Genomic DNA, 20,327 nt, shown 5'->3' on the forward strand with positions numbered 1-20,327 from the left:
TTGTTATCTTTGGTTTATGGAAGTGTGGGTGATGGAGACCTGACCCCTGAACCAGAGGTCATAGTTATGTCTGTCCTAACCCAAAGACAGCAAAGAGGTTTGGTTTGTAGTCTGCTTTCTATCTTAGCTCTCTCTTAACCACACAACAGTTTAGAGTCCACGTCCCAGATGATGTTGATTGTAAATCTCTCGTTTCCACCCACACTCACTCCTGAATAAGGTCCTGAGTCCAGAAACTCTTCCACTCAGAGACGGACTTCTCTCTGGGCAGCGAGTTGTAAATCCACCTTTTCTTTGGTTGAGAACCACGGCCTCAGAAGGATGACGGTTACATGTAAAGGTGCACACTTGTCCTCCAGTGACAACGTTCTAAACATGCATCCCAACCGAGATTCCCACCATTGTAAACAAATCTGGTGTTATGGCCATGTTAAGGTCCTCTTTAGACATTTAAGTTCTGCTATTCTGGCATCAGAAAGGTTACAGGAAGTGCTTTTGTGGAACAGAAATATCAGTGAAGCTTTCAGGGAATAAATGGATTTAATATTTACCATTTCTGTTGCAGCATCTTTACCCTTTTGTGTAGAAGGGAATCAGTGGGGCTGTTAGAAAAAGGACCAAAGGAAATGGAGGAAGTAAAACCAGCAGGTCGCGCTTATGTTTGGGAGTTGACCGACATTCGCTGACCTCATGTGCTCCGTGTTACTTGTTGATAAGTGAGTGAAGAAAACATTTCCTGTTGGAGTTTACTGTTGATGCGTTCAGAAAGCGAAGGACTGAAAAGAAAACGTGTTGGTGTAGGAACCACAAACAAACCCACAGTGGTGAGATTTTAAACATCTACTTGGTTTAGACCGCTGGGCCGTTGGATGATAAGAGCTGATTTTGTTTGGAACTCTCCAGGATTTTGTCCTCCATGTCCCAGTTCTCGTATCAGATAAGATGCCAGGATGTAAAGTTTTATGATGGTCCAGATTTGACTTGAGGACTGTGATCATGTAGCTCTGTCTGCATATCCTAGAAGATGAGTTTGTTTCTCGTTCCAGCTCAGTGAAGTCTTCATTTTTCCGAATCAGAAAACCAACAGATCAACTGTTCTTCCTACCAACGACTTCTTTTCCTTTGGGTGATTGAGTCTGAATTCCAGATATCCCACAGTTAAGATTCATGGTCCTGTGGTGTGCGTGTGCATGTGTGTGTGTGTGTGTGTGGACAGGACTCGTCTTTAGCCTTTAACTCTACTGCCCTTCCTCCTCCTCCTCTGCATTCCACATTTCCCCTGTCCTGCATTTCCTGCTTCATGGCCTCTCCTTGTTTCTTTCTGCTCCCCCACATTGTGCCTGAACAAGCTAGCTACTCCGATCATTAGCACGGACGGTGCTGACTGAGTCCTAATAAATGGTGCCTTGTTGGAGCTTTTCCCTTACCCCGGAAGTCCTAACTCTGATCTGAGGATAAATGTTACACACATCGTAACTGAGTCAGAAGTTTTGGGGCATTTAAATATTGTGCAGCTGGATCAAGCTTGCTATTAATAGCCAAACAAGCTAATCGCATTGATTCAAACCATCGATTCAAACACGGGGGCAGCCTGCACCACAGTACAGCGTGTGACTGAAGTTGATCAGATTCAAAGAGTTAAGAAGAAATTTAAATGTTTATTCCAGTAGTTGATCCTGCTCCGGGCAGCCATATTGGATTAGAAAATAATCTTGAGGTTTCTTCAGAGTTGGATTGGAAATTTGAGGATGCAGTTTACAATAAAACAGAAACGGAAAAAAACTGTTTGAATCTGAGGATTTAAGAGTTTTAAACCTCATGAGGGCTGTGGCATTTCCAGTTTCATCCAGAAGATTCAAGAGGAATTTTTTAATTTGGAAGATCACCATCTGGATTGGATAGTCCATCCAAACCTCGGACACACACACACACACACACACACACACACACACACACACACGTATATTTTTCTTACTCAAAATAAATCCCAATGGGACCAACAAACCCAGAACCAGTTCTCAGTTCATCCTCAATTTATTCATATGGACCCAAACAGTCGAGTTCACCGTGGTGCAGAAATGAATCACGTGCATCATTTCATTGAATATGTATTAAGTTAGCAACAGTTGGTTGTGCAGCTCTTTGGAAACCACAGAACTCCACTTCTGCTAATGATTTACTTCTGCTGCGTGGGAGGCGGCCGGTGGAGGCAGCGGTCACTCGGCTGAATTCGGAGGATAAAAGCACCTAGCTGATATAATGAAACGCATGTTCACAGCGAGTGGGGACGCCTGAAGACAGACGTCTGGCAGGCCTCTTTTAAGTCCCCCTCCTTTTAAACCAAGAGCTTTGGAGGCGAACCACTGCCGTCTGTCTCACTTCCTCGTGTTTGAGCCAACGTGCTGTCTCATTTCTACTTGGAGATTACAGAACTTAAAAGCAAAACACGAAAAACCGCTTTGTGCCGGTTCCGTTTTCAGGAAGTAGCAGTGAACAGGAAGTTGGCGTGCAGTTGCTCAGGGTAGATCTGAGACTTTTTTGACCTGATCAGCCTAAATACTGCTAATATTTCTAGTTTTAGGGCTTTATTGTCAAACCGTTCTAAATTCAAAATGAGAGGGAATGCCGGCGTGATCTTTCCCTGGAAGATACGTTTATAATCCCAACCCTTTTATTGGCCTCCATTTTAACAAAACACGAGAACACGGACTCTTGGGACAGTCTGTGAAAAGCAGCAGCTGTGGAGAAGGGGAAGAGTCGGCCGCACGTGGTGCAAAGGTTCCTGATCTGGCTGCCTTTTACTTCACCAAACATGTGAAGTAAAAGAGGAGAGAAAACAGAGCAGATGTCATACTCCTCGTAGTAGCAAACGGGGTCGAGGCGGCAGATCGTCACATATTTTTCTGTCTGTCATCGATGAGGAGACCTCCAGTTTCTGCAGATGTTGCCTTATTAGGCTCTGCCGTCAAGCCAGCCCTCCGTTCGGAAACGACTGTCAAGCCAGCCCTCCTTCGATTCTTACGGGCGCAACTACAAGAGAAATTACGGTGTCCTCGTTCGAGAGTGTCTTTCAAAATAAAAGCGCACTTCAAGGATGTGTGTCTGAACGTGCCAATGAACACTTTTTCTGTATGTGTTTAATTTGTCTAAGAGAAAACTGCGTTTTTAATGATTTTATCTATTAAAATATACTTTTAAGAAAAAGAATAAACGATAAACTCAAAAACTGTCTGACTGCGAAATATCATTCCACATCAGTCCGGAAGTACACATGGAGTACTACATCCTCCCCGACTTTCATAAATATCTGATGTGGCATTTCAAAATAAAGTGCAATCAAAATAAAAGTTGTCAATAATGACAATTTTCACCATATTCAATGGTTAATTTCTCAAAAACTGTCTGACTGCGAAACAACATTCCACATCAGTCCGGAAGTAAAAAGTTCAATTAAAAAAAACATCAGTCCGGAAGTACACATCGAGTACTACATCCTCCCCTACTTTCATAAAGATCTGATGTGGCACTTCAAAATAAAATGCAATCAAATTTGTCAATAATGACAATTTTCACCATATTCAATGGTTAATTTCTCAAAAACTGTCTGATTGCGAAAAATCATTCCACATCAGTCCGGAAGTACACATCGAGTACTACATCCTCCCCAACTTTCATAAATATCTGATGTGGCATTTCAAAATAAAGTGCAATCAAAATAAAAGTTGTCAATAATGACAATTTTCACAATATTCAACGGTTAATTTCTCAAAGGGTTAGGGTTAGGGTTATGCCACATCAGATCTTTATAAAAGTCGGGGAGGATGTAGTGCTCGATGTGTACTTCCCGGCTGATGTGGAATGATTTTTCGCAAATCAGACAGTTTTTGAGAAATTAACCATTGAATATGGTGAAAATTGTCATTATAAACAATTGATTGCACTTTATTTTGAAATGCCACATCAGATCTTTATGAAAGTCGGAGAGGATGTAGTACTCGATGTGTACTTCTGGACTGATGTGGAATTATGTTTCGCAATCAGACAGTTTTTGAGAAATTAACCATTGAATATGGTGGGGGGCTGGTGTCGGAAGCGAGCAGATCCTCATTGACTCCCATGTTAAAAATACCAATTTCACAGGAGAAATAAACATGTTTACAGCCTGGTACCAAAACATGTTTTTTGTTTAAATTATCTAGTTTACACTCATGACAACTCTGAGGGGGTGAATTTTTTCTCACTCTTCTGTTTAAGTGTATTAAAAGCCTAAAATTCTGTATAATTAATGAGCATCAGACCCACGTGACCACAAAGCTAGCTCCGTGGAAAGGCCTCAGTAGAGCCTCAGTCTGGCCTGGAAACTGTTCCGGGATTTTGAGTCTCTGTGTGTGTGTATTCTTTTTTGGATATTATTTGTACAATTGTTGGACAAAATGACTTGCTGTGGCATTAATTGCACTAATAGAGCGTCCAAGGAGTCTCCACTTCATTTTTTTCAGTAAGTAAAATTATATTTATGTATTTTAGGTCACTGCCGAGCTGAGCTTAGATTTTAACATGTACTGTTTAACCATGAAATTTAAATGTAATAGGGTAAACCCCAGTGCATTTAACATAATGCTGCACTTTAGAAAATGGGTTGAAATATAACATGTTGGTGGAGCTGGATTCCGACTATCGGCTTGTGGAGCTCTCAGGAGACCGATGTTTTCCACCCGTTCTCCCCTCCCCGCAGCTCGGCGCATCTCTGTCTGATCGCGGCTTCTGTCTGCTGCGCGGGCTGCCGGCTTGTGGAGCTCTGGGATGGAAACCTTTCCACCCGGTTCTCCCCAGCGGCAGCTCTGTGCATCTCAGATCGCAGAGGCGCTTGGCTGCTGTGCGGCTGCCGGCTTGTGGAGCTCTCGGGAGACCTGTGTGTTCCACCCAGTTTTACCCAGCGGTCAGCCCGGCGTATCTCTGACTCGGAAGCTCTGGTGTTGTGCACAGTTAACTCCGGTTGTAGCTAGGTTGCTATCTCCGTTAGCTTAGCTCCCACCTCCGCATTAGCTTTGGGTTAGCTTCAGGTTAGCTTGTAGCTAGTTTGACCAGGTGTTGTCAGTTGATCTCAGCCTTACAGCCCCACCCTCAGCTCCACCTCTCTTCCCTTTTGTGGAATTGTCTGGGCTTGACGGAACCTGTGACAAGGTCAAAATGGTGGTGGTGACCACCTCCCATTTATCTTCAAAAATGTGTTATTGGAGCCTATATGGAAACCTATTGTCCAATATTTATATGTCAATGGTTCAGACACACATCCTAGAAGTGTGCTTTTATTTTGGAAGACACTCTCGAACGAGGACACCGTAATTTCTCTTGTAGTGGCGCCCGTAAAAATCAAAGGAGGGCTGGCTTGACAGTCGTTTCCAAATGGAGGGCTGGCTTGATGGCAGTTATTAGGTGCCTGAGGAAAAGGGAAAAGCAGGACGAGAGGCGGCGGTGAGGGCCAGAGTTCCACATCAGGTTTGTATCAAGCCAAGCCTGATCTGGAGTCAGCAGCGAGCTGAACAACAGGCCTGGAGTCACTTCCGGGTACTAGTGCCGACGTTTTCCTCTGTGTCCACCACGTCATTCACTATGACACAAAAAGCCACGTTCAGCTTCTCACATCTGACAAAACAAGCAACAGGAAACGGAACAGACACCTCTTTGTCTGCTCTCACTCCCGCTGTTATCGAGCCTGGGTCACACTTCCTGCCTTTCTGCAGCTTCATTCACTCAAACGATTCTGGGTGAAACGCAAAAGGTACAACAAGCTCTGCCCTATCTTCTCAATATCCCCGCCCACTTGTTTCCTCAGCAGGAAGTCAGAAAGCCCACTTCCTCCTTGCTCCGAACAAATGCAGAAGTGTGGAGGGCTGGAGCTCTCGGTTCTCCATCAGAACCTCCTCGTCCTCTTCCTCTTTAGAACATCAGCAGGAGCCTTTGAGAAATCTGCTGTGAAACTGAAGAAATCCAGGATTTATGTTACAAGTTTAAATCCAAAGGCGAGGAAGGTCCGATAATCTGGTTCTGTAAACCATAAACCTCGTTCTGCAGGATCTGCTGTTCCTCTGACTCGTTTTAGTGCCTCCACCCCAACATGGATGACAGCGTTTGTAAATTCACATTTCCACGTTTTACATAAAGCCGCTAAAGATTCAAGTCCTCGCTGCTCAGACTAGCCGTTAGCTCATCAATTAAGTCAGAATTAAACTATTTCCCCAAACTGAAGATGTTTATAAACCATCTTACTTACTGATGATGCTGAAGATGTTTCAGGAAAATGCCCTCCAAGGACAGAATGATTTAAAAAACAAATAAGTAGTAAAATCCTTCACCTGCTTAATTTTACTGGCAACTTTATGAGCGTAATAAACCCAGTCTGTCTCAGTCAGCTGTAAATATTCTAATGTTCACCCCATGAGTCACAAACATTCATCATCTGCATCCTTCTAAACGATTTAGCAAACATTGAAAGCACAAATCTGCACCAAAATGTAGTTTTACATCTAGATATTAACATTAATCATAATAAATTATGTGTGTATAAAAGGAAAACAAACATGCAAATAAGGGATGCAATAAACGGATGGAAAGATGAATTTTCTGTTGGAAATCTGGTGATTTCGTGGCTCTAACAGATGAGAGAGGGAGCGAGAGTGTAAGAGGATGGTCATCAGCCTGGTTGTAGCAGAGGGAAGGACCGCCCACATTCTTCAGCGATGACCTCATCAGTGAGAACCTCGCTGATGTAATAACACCAAAAACCTCCTCAAACCTGATTCCAGGCACCAGGTCTGGGACTGAAGCACGTCTCCTACCCGCAGAGACAAAAGACACAGATGGAGACATTCCTGCACTGCAGATGGGAAGCATGTCCATTCACGCCCAAATATGGAAGCATGCTGGTATTTAGTAAAAACCCAAAAAAAAGAAATGAGGTAGGAGCCACACAGAGTGTGTGTTTTCTACATGAACACACTCATTTTCTCACTGAAGTGTGATGAAAACTGGAGAAAAAACCTTTGACCCCAGGTGGATGTCAGGGAGGTGACAGCGTCCCCTGTCCTCACCACCCACAGAGACGTCCTCCTTTAGGACAGCATCACTTTACCTGTCATGGACCATTCATCACCAGGCTGCTAATGAGCAGGAATGTCCACAGATCAGTGAAGGAGGCCGGCAGCAGTCGCAGCAGGGAGCCCTCCTATTGGTCGGTTGCTGAGGGAAACCCCCCCCCACACACACACACACACACACACACACACACTTGACAATGCTTTTCCCACCATGGATGCAATGACACGCTTCAGTAGGAGTGAAGGACAGGGACAAAGATCCACCAGATGAGCTGCCATTAAATATGCTAAAAGGAATTTTCAGATAGCCTCCCGAACAGCCTCAGTTCAGAGAAACAGAGTTCACATTCTCCAAGAATGATAAGCTACTGGCTAGCTGGACAGCATCCCAGACTAGCTCCTAGGCTAATGATAGCCACCCTATTCCAGCGGGTCCGACGGTACGCTCAGCAGCTCAGATCAGGTTAGACAGGAAATCAAACACGGGAGCAGAGTAAAGAATCCATGTGATATCAAAATAAAACACACATGCAGATTTTCTGTTGCTTAGATCAGTGTTTCTCATCCCTGGTTCTCAGGACACACTGACCTGCATGTTTTCCATGTCTGCTCCAGCACACCTGATTTACATCGGCTCCTCAGGAGGACATCAAGTGCTGCAGAGGCCTGTACTCATCCATTAAAGCCAGGTGTGTGGCAGCAGGGAAAACACGGGTGTTTAAAGGGGCAACATGAAAAGCATGCAGGACAGTGGGCCCTGAGGACCAGGATTGGGAAACAGCTTAGATGTCGTAGGGTTACCCTCTCTCTGAGCCTCTAGATAACATATGACATGGTGTTGTGGCTCAAAATGACCCAGGAGACCTGATATACAGGCAGACATAGTAAAGGCCCCGCCCACTTGGCCAGGACATGAATATAAAATAAGCTGTGTGTTCATTAGCCGGTTAATCCTGATGGATCAATTAAACTGCCTGAAGCGGGTAACTCTGAGTACAGCCGTGTATCCGGATTGCTCAGTAGGCAGCTGTGGATCTATCTGATTCACTCATGTTTGGGCTTTACCGTCGACCCAGGACGTTCAGAGTCAGTCTCCAAACACAGCTAAGAGTTCGTAGACGGAAATTTATTAAGGAAAACAGAAAGAGCCCCGTGGAAGCGGGGCGAGGATCCAAACCGACTGGATTAGGTCTAATTTTAGTTGGGAGGTATCAGTATTTGAGAGGGGGAATCAGGTCTGCAGGTGAGTTACACTCATCTTAACGATACTTAGCAGTGTCGCTACCACGTGCTGGAAAAATTGATCAAAATCTGGCAAATTATTATAATGTTTATATTTCTACTATGTAACATATTCAAATAAAAACATGCTTATCTTTGGCCGTGGCTGCACGTGCGTGCACCATTAGTTCGTCAGACCTGGCAAATAGTTGGTTGCATCAACTAAAGGCCGTGAGATGACACGACACCTCCACATGCTCAGACGTTGGTTCTGCTATGCTGAAGGACGAGAGGCTCCCTGCAGGGCCTCGGCCCGCCGACTGGACCGTATTCCTGCTTTGCTGCAGGTGGATTGGAGCAGCTGGTTCCGCTTAACCGGTTTTTATGCTACATGAGTCCTAAAACAGGATGCAGGAGCTCACATGTTTGACATTTTTTCATGCAGTGGAATGTTGCAACCAGCAGCACTGAAGTTGAAGTCAGAAATGAGGGGGAAGGAGAGAGTGTGTGTTGTGGAAAATGAGCTCCATGATCCCTGTGGGGAGAGGAATCCATTAAAGATCTTAACTGGGATTATCCCCCTGCTGTTTGATAGGCGCTGCCTCCCAGTAGGAATCAAACACACCCATCCTTCACAACGTCCAGAAACCTCCACATCACCTTTAATCAGCAGTCAGAGACGGATGACATCAGTGGCGGCTCCATCTGCTGTTCCGGCCAGGAGTGATGGCTGAGGAAGGACCACAGAGCCAGGAGAGGGATGCTCCCATCAGGTGTGTGTGTGTGTGTGTGTGTGTGTGTGTGTGTGTGTGTGTGTGTATGTGTGTGTGTGTGTTTGTGTGTGTGTGTGTGTGTGTGTGTGTGTGTGTGTGCGTGCATGCATCCATGTGTGTGTGTGCGTGTGAGTATGTTTGTGTGTGTGAGTGTGTGCATGTGTGCGTGTTTGTTAGTGTGTGTGTGTGTGTTTTCCTGCCTTAAGCGTACTTTCATATAAAAGCAGGATTACATAATATGAGGTCTGATCTGCTGCTTGTGAGCACAAAAGCCGGGCTGCCCTGCTCAGATGCATCAGGGTGGATTATGGGTAATATTGGACCGTTGCTGTTGTTGTCTGTCGCATTGAGCTGTGTTGATATTAAAACAGTGGCAGGAATGAGGAAGGTCAACAGAGATAAGCCTGGATTCATCTTTATTTGGACAGAGCTTTTCAAAATAAAAGTCATCATATGGGGAAAATAAGCAACATGGGCATTTTTTGTCTTTACTTGATATTTGACACATTTTTAAAGTGTTTTCCGGTTCAGGAGGGATTATTTCCAGTCCTCGGGCCTCAGTTTGGCATCCAGTTGAAGGGAATTTCTGACAAGTCTGGGCCCGGAGCAGACACAAGACAGCAAACTGTCTGATACGGTGGCAGGCCGAGGCTTGCTTGACCTCGTCTCACATTGCAGACACACACTGAGAACCAATCCCAACACTCTTCTCCGGGGGTTTGGAGTAAATCAGTGAATTGAATCATTTGAGGCAAAGCCATCGATTTTCTTGAGCCATCTGCTAGATTTTTGGCCCTGGCACCGATTACCATGACAACAGCGTGAGTCTTACTGAAGTCAGCCTTCTTCTCATGCTGAGTCCTCTGTGTGTTTCTTTGGTGAGATCAGAACTTGTTGCAAACACAGTTATGGGGCGTGGAGTTTTAAATAAACCTCTGCTTATGTTAAACATAAATCCTTTAGGTTTGTTTACACAAGAATCATTTATCCGTGTGCCTGGAGTCACATTTTTACTCTTCACTATTTTCATTTTAAATTTTAAGATTTAATCTAGCTCCCATTTTATTTTAATATTTACTTGTTAGGACATGCTGTCTGTTTAAACATCTGCTTAATAGTTATTATCTTGCATCTCATTATTATTTAGGGGTTTGTGCTGTTTCGTGATTATTTTATAACTTTGTTTAACTTCTGCTATTATTAAATGTCTGATTTCATTTTAAATTGTGATTTTTATTATAAGAATAGCAGCTAACGTCTGGGTGCCTGCACCGTACGAGGGATTCAGCAGGCAGCACGAGGTGTTTTGTTTGTCCAGTTGTGATTTGAATGTAAACGGATCACCTAGTGGAGCTGATTTAAATGTAGAGGAAGTTTACACACTGGTTCTTAATAATCAGCCAGGTCAAGCTGCCTCTCCAGTTCCTGTAATTATACATCTCTCAGCTTCTCTCTGTAAACAGATCCGCTTTCCTCTGACCTTTTGTCTCACACCAACCACCGTTTCAGTTAGTTTCCTTATTCCTCTAACAGAAATGCGTTTTCTCTCATACGGTAACGGGAGCGTCTCGTGTTACAACAAAACTACACAAATACATTCAAACTGTCAGACGAGCAGCTAGACTAAACCTATTCGAACTCTGGCTAGCTTGCAGCACTAGCTACGTTTTAGGGTTATTTCTGAGGTTTCTGAGTTAAGAGCTGAAGTTTCAAAGTTCAGAGGTCACCTTTCGCTAACTGTAGTTTCTACAAAGCTACCTGCTATCAGCGCTTAACAAAAACAGGTCTTATAACTAATTTTATGCCCTTTGATGTCATTCTTATGAGAATTTTATGTATGAGATGTTTTTGTTGACTCACATCTGAATTTAAAGCCTAGTTAACTTTAAGAAGGCTAACTGTTCTGTAAGCTAACTGGTACAAGCTCATTTTGTCATTTTCAACATATTGAAGTAAAAAAAATGCTAGTTTGAGATGTAAATGTATTCCAGAGTGGGTAAAAAAAAGTTTCCTTGGATGAGATGAGACAGAGGAGACAAATTTTGAGGAAGAGAAGAGAGCAAAGCTGGTTATCCTCTGGTAAACACTTCCTTTAGGCATCAGATGAGTTGGAAATTAGCAAAAGCACGAAGCTAATGGGGTCAAATCCAAGCTAGGTTCAGACTAGGTTAGACTGACTCAAAGAGCTGCACGCTTAGCACTTCCATGAGAGGGAAGGTTCTGCTCTTTTACATAGCTGGTTGTTTATTTTTCTTTAAGCTTTAATTTTATGTGTGACCCTTGATCCCGAACTCCTCCTTGCTCCCATTTTTCATGAGATGGACATTCCAGGGTGGCCATTTATTGTGGGCAGTCTAAGGTACACCTGTACACTACTCATGATGTCAGATCAGCATCTTGATGTGGCACACCTGTGAGGTGAGATGGATTATCTCAGCAAAGCACAGGTGCTCACTATCACACATTTAGACTGATTTGTGAACAATGTTTGAGAGAAATGGTGATATTGAGTATCTGGAATGAATTTTAGATCTTTAAGTCCATCTCATGAAAAATGGGAGCAAAAACAAAAGTGTTGCGTTTATATTTTTGTTCAGTGTATATTCAACCTCATTGTTGTGACATCAGTTATATAAAACACAGCTGAAACCCGCTGCAGGTACCAGTTAGCGTGCACAATCTGATGAGTATGACTCCCCATCACTAAAGAACTACCTATCAGTCACCAGTAGGACTACCTATCAGTCACCAAAGGACTACCTATCAGTCACCAAAGAACTACCTATCAGTCACCAGTAGGACTACCTATCAGTCACCAGTAGGACTACCTATCAGTCACCAAAGGACTACCTATCAGTCACCAAAGAACTACCTATCAGTCACCAGTAGGACTACCTATCAGTCACCAAAGGACTACCTATCAGTCACCAAAGAACTACCTATCAGTCACCAGTAGGACTACCTATCAGTCACCAGTAGGACTACCTATCAGTCACCAAAGGACTACCTATCAGTCACCAAAGAACTACCTATCAGTCACCAGTAGGACTACCTATCAGTCACCAGTAGGACTACCTATCAGTCACCAGTAGGACTACCTATCAGTCACCAGTAGGACTACCTATCAGTCAGTCACCAGTAGGACTACCTATCAGTCACCAAAGGACTACCTATCAGTCACCAAAGAACTACCTATCAGTCACCAGTAGGATTACTTATCAGTCACCAAAGAACTACCTATCAGTCACCAGTAGGATTACTTATCAGTCACCAAAGAACTACCTATCAGTCACCAGTAGGACTACCTATCAGTCACCAGTAGGATTACCTATCAGTCACCAGTAGGATTACCTATCAGTCACCAGTAGGATTACCTATCAGTCACCAGTAAGTCTACTTATCAGTCATTAAAGGACTACCTATCAGTCACCAAAGGACTACCTATCAGCACCTAACTCAGTATTTTAGTAACCAGTTCAGGTGAAACCAAGGATGTTTGAGCTAACGTGCAAACAGATTAAATTGTGATGGTCAGGGTATTCTGTAGGTGCAGGAATGTCAGCAGCTGCCAGCCTCCCCATTGTCTCTGTATCAGATGCTGAACAGACTCTTCATTGTTGCCACACTTGAGGTTTGGTTGGACCAGTTAGATAATCTCATCAGGCTGGGAGGAATGCTCGAGTCTGCTCATGCATTTGTCTCCAGTTTATTGACTCGTTAATCATTGTTCTCTCAGCGCTGAACAAAGGTGGATTTTTCTGCACATGTTTACAGTTAAAACTGTTTCTTTTGACTCGACTACTTTAAATTGCAGCGCTGAAAATAAAGTATGCAGGTCGGACCAGTTGAGGGAGGGGGTGTTTACCAGCACACATATTTCCCAGACCAGATTAGACTCAGATTAGACAAAAACAAACAAAGATAAGGAACTTTGTAAAAGAGCATTTTGGATTAATTTAACTTATTTAAGTAAACTAACGCTGAGCTTTGAGACCTTGTCAAGCCTATCTGGAAGCCAAACATGTTTAACTGTATGACAGGTCTAAAACACGCTCTTTACACTAAATCCCTCTCAGAAAAAGAACCTTCAGCAGGGTTATTCTTGGCATTTTCAGCAGAACAAGCCATTTCAGAGCCACACCCACTCATCCCCTGATTGGCCGCTATGAGGTGAGGAGCTCTCAAATATCCAGGAGGGTCTGGGAGTAGAGCTGCTGCTGCTCCAGTGTCCACAGGTGGGGTGTGTGTGCGGTGGGGGGGGGGGGGGGGCGGATTCCTAGAACCAAACAGATGGAAGTCTTTTGTTCACGTTGAAGTGTTTGCAGAGGCATTAGAGACACAAAAGGAAGATAAGGGTTAGGGTTAGTCCCCTTTAAATCAAACATGTTACAGTTTCTAAAACTTTGATTTGGAAATTCTGACACTCAAACAGCAAAAATTGAAAGAAATCTTATGTTTTCCTAAACTGCTTAATTTTTGGGGTCTGCCCCTTTAAGAACACACCTTTGTTTTGATTGGTCACCTATAGGGTTTGAGTTGCCTGCTTAGCAGCACATTTTAAAAGTCTCTCGACTCCTGATGTACAACAGTTTATTATTCTCTGTGCGACATGTGCATTGCTTTGGGGCCCGAGCCAATCCCAAAGCACTCACAGGCTGCCCAGTCAACACCCAGCATCCATTTGCTGTCAGAGCAAGAGACGTTGACCTCTGGGTTGACCACTTTCATACACCCCCCCTCCCAACACTGTCTTGTTTTGTCTAACATCTCCCATGGAATACCACTGCTGCCTAATCGAAAGAAAACAAGGTCAGGATTGAGCGGGCTGTGCTCCATCGGCTCCTGCTGGGAATATTTTGGCTGCAGCTACGAGTCACCCCCAAGTCACCCACCTCTGCTTTTATTTTTTATTCAAAAATCCAGCTAGAAAGACAGAAAACTGTGTTTTTCTGCGACATTCCCTCCTGCCCACGTCAGCCTTCTTCCCGCCCACATCTAGAGAGGTCCGAGCTACATCGGAATGATAATCGACGGCGTAACAGATGAGCCGAAACCGCTGCTTCTCCCAGCCAATCCAAACATTTACATTCTGGTTACACTCGTTCTCTCCTCCACGTGCTACTCACGTTCATAAATCCCACCAGCGTTTAACGCTTCATCAGACTCTGATGTTTGTGGGCAACAGAAACACGAGCATCCTCAGAACATTTATTTGGCACCATGCGGTTTCTGACAGGCAGGTCTGGAAGTCCCGCTTCAGGGCAGCACAGCTGTTTTGCTCCAAACTGCAAATCATCACACTTTCAGACATGTCAGTGCAAAGATTAGCAGTTGTGTCAGACCACACGTTCACCTCCTCACGGGTGGTTCTTCTGTTGATCTAAACTCTGAAGCAGCAGAGCCGCCCCAGACCATCATACTACCACCACCCAGACCTCTGACCCTAACCTGAACCAGTTGAGGCTGGAGGTTCATCAGCTGTTTATGTTCTCATATCACAGTCTGGTTCTGGAAGCTTGTGAATGTATGAAGATTTGTCTTCTGAGTTCAAACCTTCAGAGTGAAACAAAAAGCAAAGTCAGAATAAATCTGATTGTATTCCTGCTGAGTCAAGATTCCAGGATGTTTCCTGGCAGCCATGTTTTAGAAAACAGCATCAGATGCTGCCAAAGGACGCCATGACTGTCGTGCTCATCTTGGCAGCGTGCCTGTGAGAAGGGAGGGAGATTTTAAGGGGCGAGAGAGGGCACTGGGAAAAGTGGGGGCATGGGCGCCATTTGGAACGCAGCCCGCGAGGTCTGAACAGCCAGATTCAAGAAAACAAAGAGCCGGTCCTCGTCTGGGCAAGAGTCCAGTCCAGCTCACGACCATGGAGATTTGTGGAGGGGTGGGCGAGTGTATAGGCACATGTCTGACCGAAGCTTTTATGTGAGATCAGGGACCTCAACGGACAAAAAGACCCGGGAACCGGCTGTTCCTGTGGAGGGGCGCTCGCTGGCATCTGGCGTCCCATTCAGGAACCAACGGCTCAGAGCCTCAGAGAGAATGACTGGGGAAGTGCAGCCTGCAGGAAGTAAATCATGGATCCTCTTTGTTTCTTCACCAGTCGTGTGACTTCTGCACATTCTTTCCCGCCTGTTTTCACAGGAAGTGTGCACCAAACTTCCATTATTCATTAATACGGGCCGCGGTACGAAGCGCTCTCAGCTTTGATGCTCAGGACGAAACTTAGAAGGAAAGTCGCTGAGGTGAAAACAGGAAGAGCCATCACCTCCTCCACTTCCTGGTTCTCCTGACTGTACAGACAGAAATCAAACTTGGATTTCAACACACTGCTCTTGCACAAGAGTCACTTTTATGGTTCGTTTTGAGTAAGTGGAGTCTTATCTCTGCTGGCTGGGTGTTGACCACCAGACAGTCTGGACTACATCTTATTCATCCCGCTGTAAACAGATGATTGTTGCCAGTTATCAGTATCATTCTAAGCCACTATCTAAGGGACTTTATGGGACTTGTCCATGTTAAAGTTCATTCTGATTACAGGCCGTTCAGAGAAATGGGCTGAATTGATAGGCTAACAGCTAGTTCAAGTGCACATCCTAGGGATTCAAACACTTTTCACTCCAGCTCCCATCGAGGACACGCTCGTGTTTTCTAAACAAACATGTGGAGCTGTCATGTTTCTGTGGGAAATTTTGCTGCTTGTTGCCATGGAGACAGCATATAGACCACACTGACTCCAGCCTCACAGGCCTGGATCAAAACACAAAATAAAGCAGGCTCCTTCTTCCTATCAGCTCTGCAAACATTTGTTTTGTGTTTAAAATTAAAGGAAGAAGAAGAAGAAATTGTGTGATTCTTCTCGTACATAAGGCCGAGTGTGTGCAGAATTAAACATGAGGAAGTTACATTCTGACCGACTTCTCTTTTTGTGACCAGCTACGCTCATAAAGGCCTTCTCATAAAACACACACACACTCAACAGGCGACAAATAAACAAATAAATCAAGTTCCAGATTTGATTGGTACGTCCCTGAGCTGATACTGAATCTCGTATTCAGGCTGATCCTGATGCTGGGCCAAAGGTCTGCTCATAAAGATTTGAATAATTCAAACACTGCAGTGTTTTTCCCACACTGACCACAGCTGCAGCTCCCTCAGGACGTGTGAGCCTCACTGGTTTTAACAAACATTCATTCATGCTTGGAGCTGTCAGACACTCAGTTGTAAAATCATCTTTGGTTTTAAGATAATGTGTTCTCTGGAAAAACTCGTGTAGACACAATAAAACATTCTATAGAGTCCCACAGATACCAGAAGCGGTCCTGTCTCCAGCTGATGCGGTCGGCCTTGACTGTCCTGCATCAGAGACGAGCTGGATTTCACCAGAACTACGTGTTTGTTATAGACCCTTTTACTGTTTGTAAACAGTATGACGTCAGTGAGAATGCGCGTGCATCTTGGCAACAAAGAATGGCGTTGTTTCAGACTTTATCAAGCTACGCTGCAGGGCTGATACTGCTCCCATCAGGTGTGTGTGTGTGTGTGTGTGTGTGTGTGTGTGTGTGTGTGTGTGTGTGTGTGTGTGTGTGTGTGTGTGTGTGTGTGTGTGTGAATCCGTTCTGAGCAGAAACGAGGCTGCTGTAGAAACTGTGACTTGTTAGCTTCTTCAGCTCAGACTGACACCTAGCTAGCTTCCACTGTTTTTGTAAATAATAAACATTTTTTCACTATTGTTGTTTCACTATTACTTCATCCATCTTTAGTAAATGACTCTAGCTTTGAGACAATCAACAGAAGTGGTTGTTTGATGATGAATTTAAATAATTTGTAAAGGAAAAGGGCGTTAGCTACATGCTAGCACACGCTGCTAGCGCTGATGATTCCTTCACTTTACATGTTAAATCTAATCTAATACCGTTTAGATCTGGTGCTTTGTAAACAAAAACACTTTTCAGCTACTGAACAAACACAAATAAATGAACTCTTCCAGCTGCAGACTGGTGCATATTTATAGCTTCAGAGGGTATTTTTGCTAACAGGATGTGGACGTAGTCAAAGATAAACAACTTCCATAAAGGAGCCTAATTCTGTAGTTTTACAGAGATAACTGTTGTGTTTTTGTTAAATTTACTCAATGATTGATGACATAAAAGCCACTATTGAGGCCATGAGAACCAGTGTTTAGATTTGTGGATCCCCTAAGGCTGTTTGGCAGAACTCAGCCGTGTTGTTTTAGCTCGCTCAGTGTGTCCTGGCGCTAACCTCATGATGTCTCACCAGTGTAATCTGAATCAACCTCACCAACAGGAAACAGAGACTAACTACAACGTGAGATTAGGTGGATTACTGTAGTTTGGTCCTAAACTCCTCCTTGGATTAACCATTTCATGCATCTATCTTGCACCATTTAGCATGACTCATTAGCGCTAATGCTGATAATATCCTGTTCACATTTCAAACGGTGTTGTGCAACGGCACTTTTGAGCAACAGCATTTGAGCAAGCCTCACGCCCCACTCTTCATGTGATGCAGCGTCCTAGAGGGTTTAATGAAAAGCTACGAGATGCAGAGCTGGAGGTCATCGTAGATGTTTTACATTAACCTGCAGGGCTCAAAACAAAGAGCTGTAAAATGTTCCTGATGTGTGCAATAATAAAGCTGCTCCAGGACACGAACAGAGAGGCTCTGTTAGACAGAAACACATACAGGCCAGTGTGCTCCACCCAGATAACACAAACTGGCAACGCTACTGAGAAACGGCTCGTTCCTGGTTTAATGTGTGAGCTGCAGCAGGGGGCGGAGCCTGTAGTTTCCTTTAACTACAGCTGGAGAGGTGCAGCTCCAACCAGGACGGAACAAACAGCTGCAGGCGTTCTTCCAAATCTAAATCATCAATCAGTGCTTGTGTAACACAAACACTGGGATGGAAATGATTCCCGGGGCACCTCACCTGCACCAACAGAGCAGGAATAAAAGGAAGACGGTACGGATCGTCTGAATTATTAAACTGTCATGCAGGATCAGACTCATCCATCCCACAACCTAGCCATCAGTTTGTTCATGCACCCATCCATCCATCTATGTACCCATTCATTTATTCACGAATGTATCATCCACCCACCCACCCATCCATCTATCCATCCATTAATCTATCCATTCATTTATCCATCCATCCACCCACCCATCCATATATCCATTCATTTATCCATCCACCCACCCATTCATGTATCATCCATCCATTCATCCATCAATCCATCCACCCCTCTATTAATTTATACCATCATCCATCCATCCATCTGTCCATCCATTCATGTATCTTCCACCCATCTATCCATCCATTCATTTATTCATTCATTCAATCATCCATCCGTCGACCCTGACACCAGATCACGTTACTCCAAGCTTTCCTGATCAGCCAATAGGAAGGCAGCATCTTCTGAAGCATACAAAGTGGATAAAAGATCCAAGAGTAACTCAAACATAAAAACGAACCTGACGCCTTCTGCCGTTACATATTCTGTTCCTCTAACCCAGCTAGCTCTAGCCTAACCCAACACTTGCCAGCTCTGAGGGAAACCACGCCCCTCCGTAGGTGGACATCAGAGTTTGATGAGATTTGGGTTTTTTGGAGAGATTCCAGGCTATGGTTTGACCATCTGCTCCACACGGCGCCGTGGCGCTGTGTGTCTGCGGCCCATCAGGGCTTGTTGTCACCAGCGGGCTGTCATTAGGTATCTTTCTCTTGGGATCAGCTGGTAATTAACACTCATGATCAACATTGTTCTCACCAGGGACCTGGCCTCCAGGAGCCTGTCTGGTCATTATTCCATCAAACACAGCAGATGTTTGTTTGTTGTTTACTAGTACATGTCTTAGTCAGCCATAAAGCTTTCACACTCAGGATGGAACCAGAAAATTGTTTGGATTTGAATATTTTAATGATTTTTGGCCTGAAGCAGCTTTTCTTTCTCAGCTTTGTGAAAAATAACAAAAGGTGACATTTCTTATGTGTTTGTAGACAACATGGCTACTACTAGCAAAGACACAGAGTCACGGCGTTAGCAGGAAGTTCCTGTTGGCCATCTCATCACAACGAAACCAGAAGCTGAAGCAGCATCTTCAGGGAGGAGGAGGAGGAGAGGAGGCCCTGCTGGGGGGAGGAGGTCCCTCAGAGCTCCAGACGTCCAACTCAGTCTGTTTGTCGCCCTCGAGTCGATGCGACACACGATGATGAGCTGTTGTCTCTGCTGCTGCATCGATTCCTGAGCCATGCTCTTCCTAATTCAGTCGGCATCAACCCGTGATCCCCCTGGAGCCGGAATAACAAAGATCCTTCAGGATAATCAACCCAGCTCAGGCCTGCTCTCTGGTCTCCACCCCGCTTTAGTGCAGCCGGGTGGTGAAATCAGCCTCCAGCTGTGATGTCATCAGTATTTGTGCAACAGCAACTGTGTGACAACCTGCCACTCAGAGCCAGACGTGGCCCGTGTTGGACTTTCATGTCAGACTTTTGTTCAGACTATTTAAAACTCCTCCTGACTGGCGGACGCAGAAGGGAAGTCATCTCCAAACACGTTGCTCAAAAAAGCACCATGTGACTGGATCAATTTGGACAGAAGTGACTTGTGCACCCACGAGTTATCTTTAGAACCAAAATGGAAACATGTCCTCGTCTCATCGTTGGCTGGAGCGAGGCGGCGTAGAGCCCAGACGTGTGTGATCATTATGATTGCCACTCGTGGTTTCTATGGTTACGCAAACTAGGTTTCAGGAATGTTGTTTGCTGCAGATATTAAAAAACGCTGAGACTGTCAGTTCACAAAACATGATGGGGGGGGCAACACTCCTACAGGAGCCTGGTGTGGTCAGACTGACTGGTAGCCATTAAAGCAGCCATCTCCTTCTGGTAGTTGGGTTTACAAACCGAATAAAAGTGAAAAACGTGATTTCCGTCAGCAGGAATTTACTAGAAAGTCGTGGCTGACCAGCCCCAGCTGCAGCAGTGAAACCATCTGCTCCACTGGGATGAGCTGTCCAAAAGCAAATGCCTTCAGAGACACAATGCTGCATGAGCCAGATGGTCAGTTTGGTCTAAAAATAGTAAACAGCAGAATGAGCTGCGTTCATAATCCAAGTGTTAAACACACCAGCAGGATGAGGATCTCTGCCGCACAGGCCTAGGCAGTGACTCAGCAGCAGCTGTTGCCATGGGTTACCAGCCACGACATCTTAT

Source organism: Nothobranchius furzeri, chromosome 14 (assembly GCF_043380555.1).
Source record: "Nothobranchius furzeri strain GRZ-AD chromosome 14, NfurGRZ-RIMD1, whole genome shotgun sequence".
Classification (NCBI taxonomy): domain Eukaryota; kingdom Metazoa; phylum Chordata; class Actinopteri; order Cyprinodontiformes; family Nothobranchiidae; genus Nothobranchius; species Nothobranchius furzeri.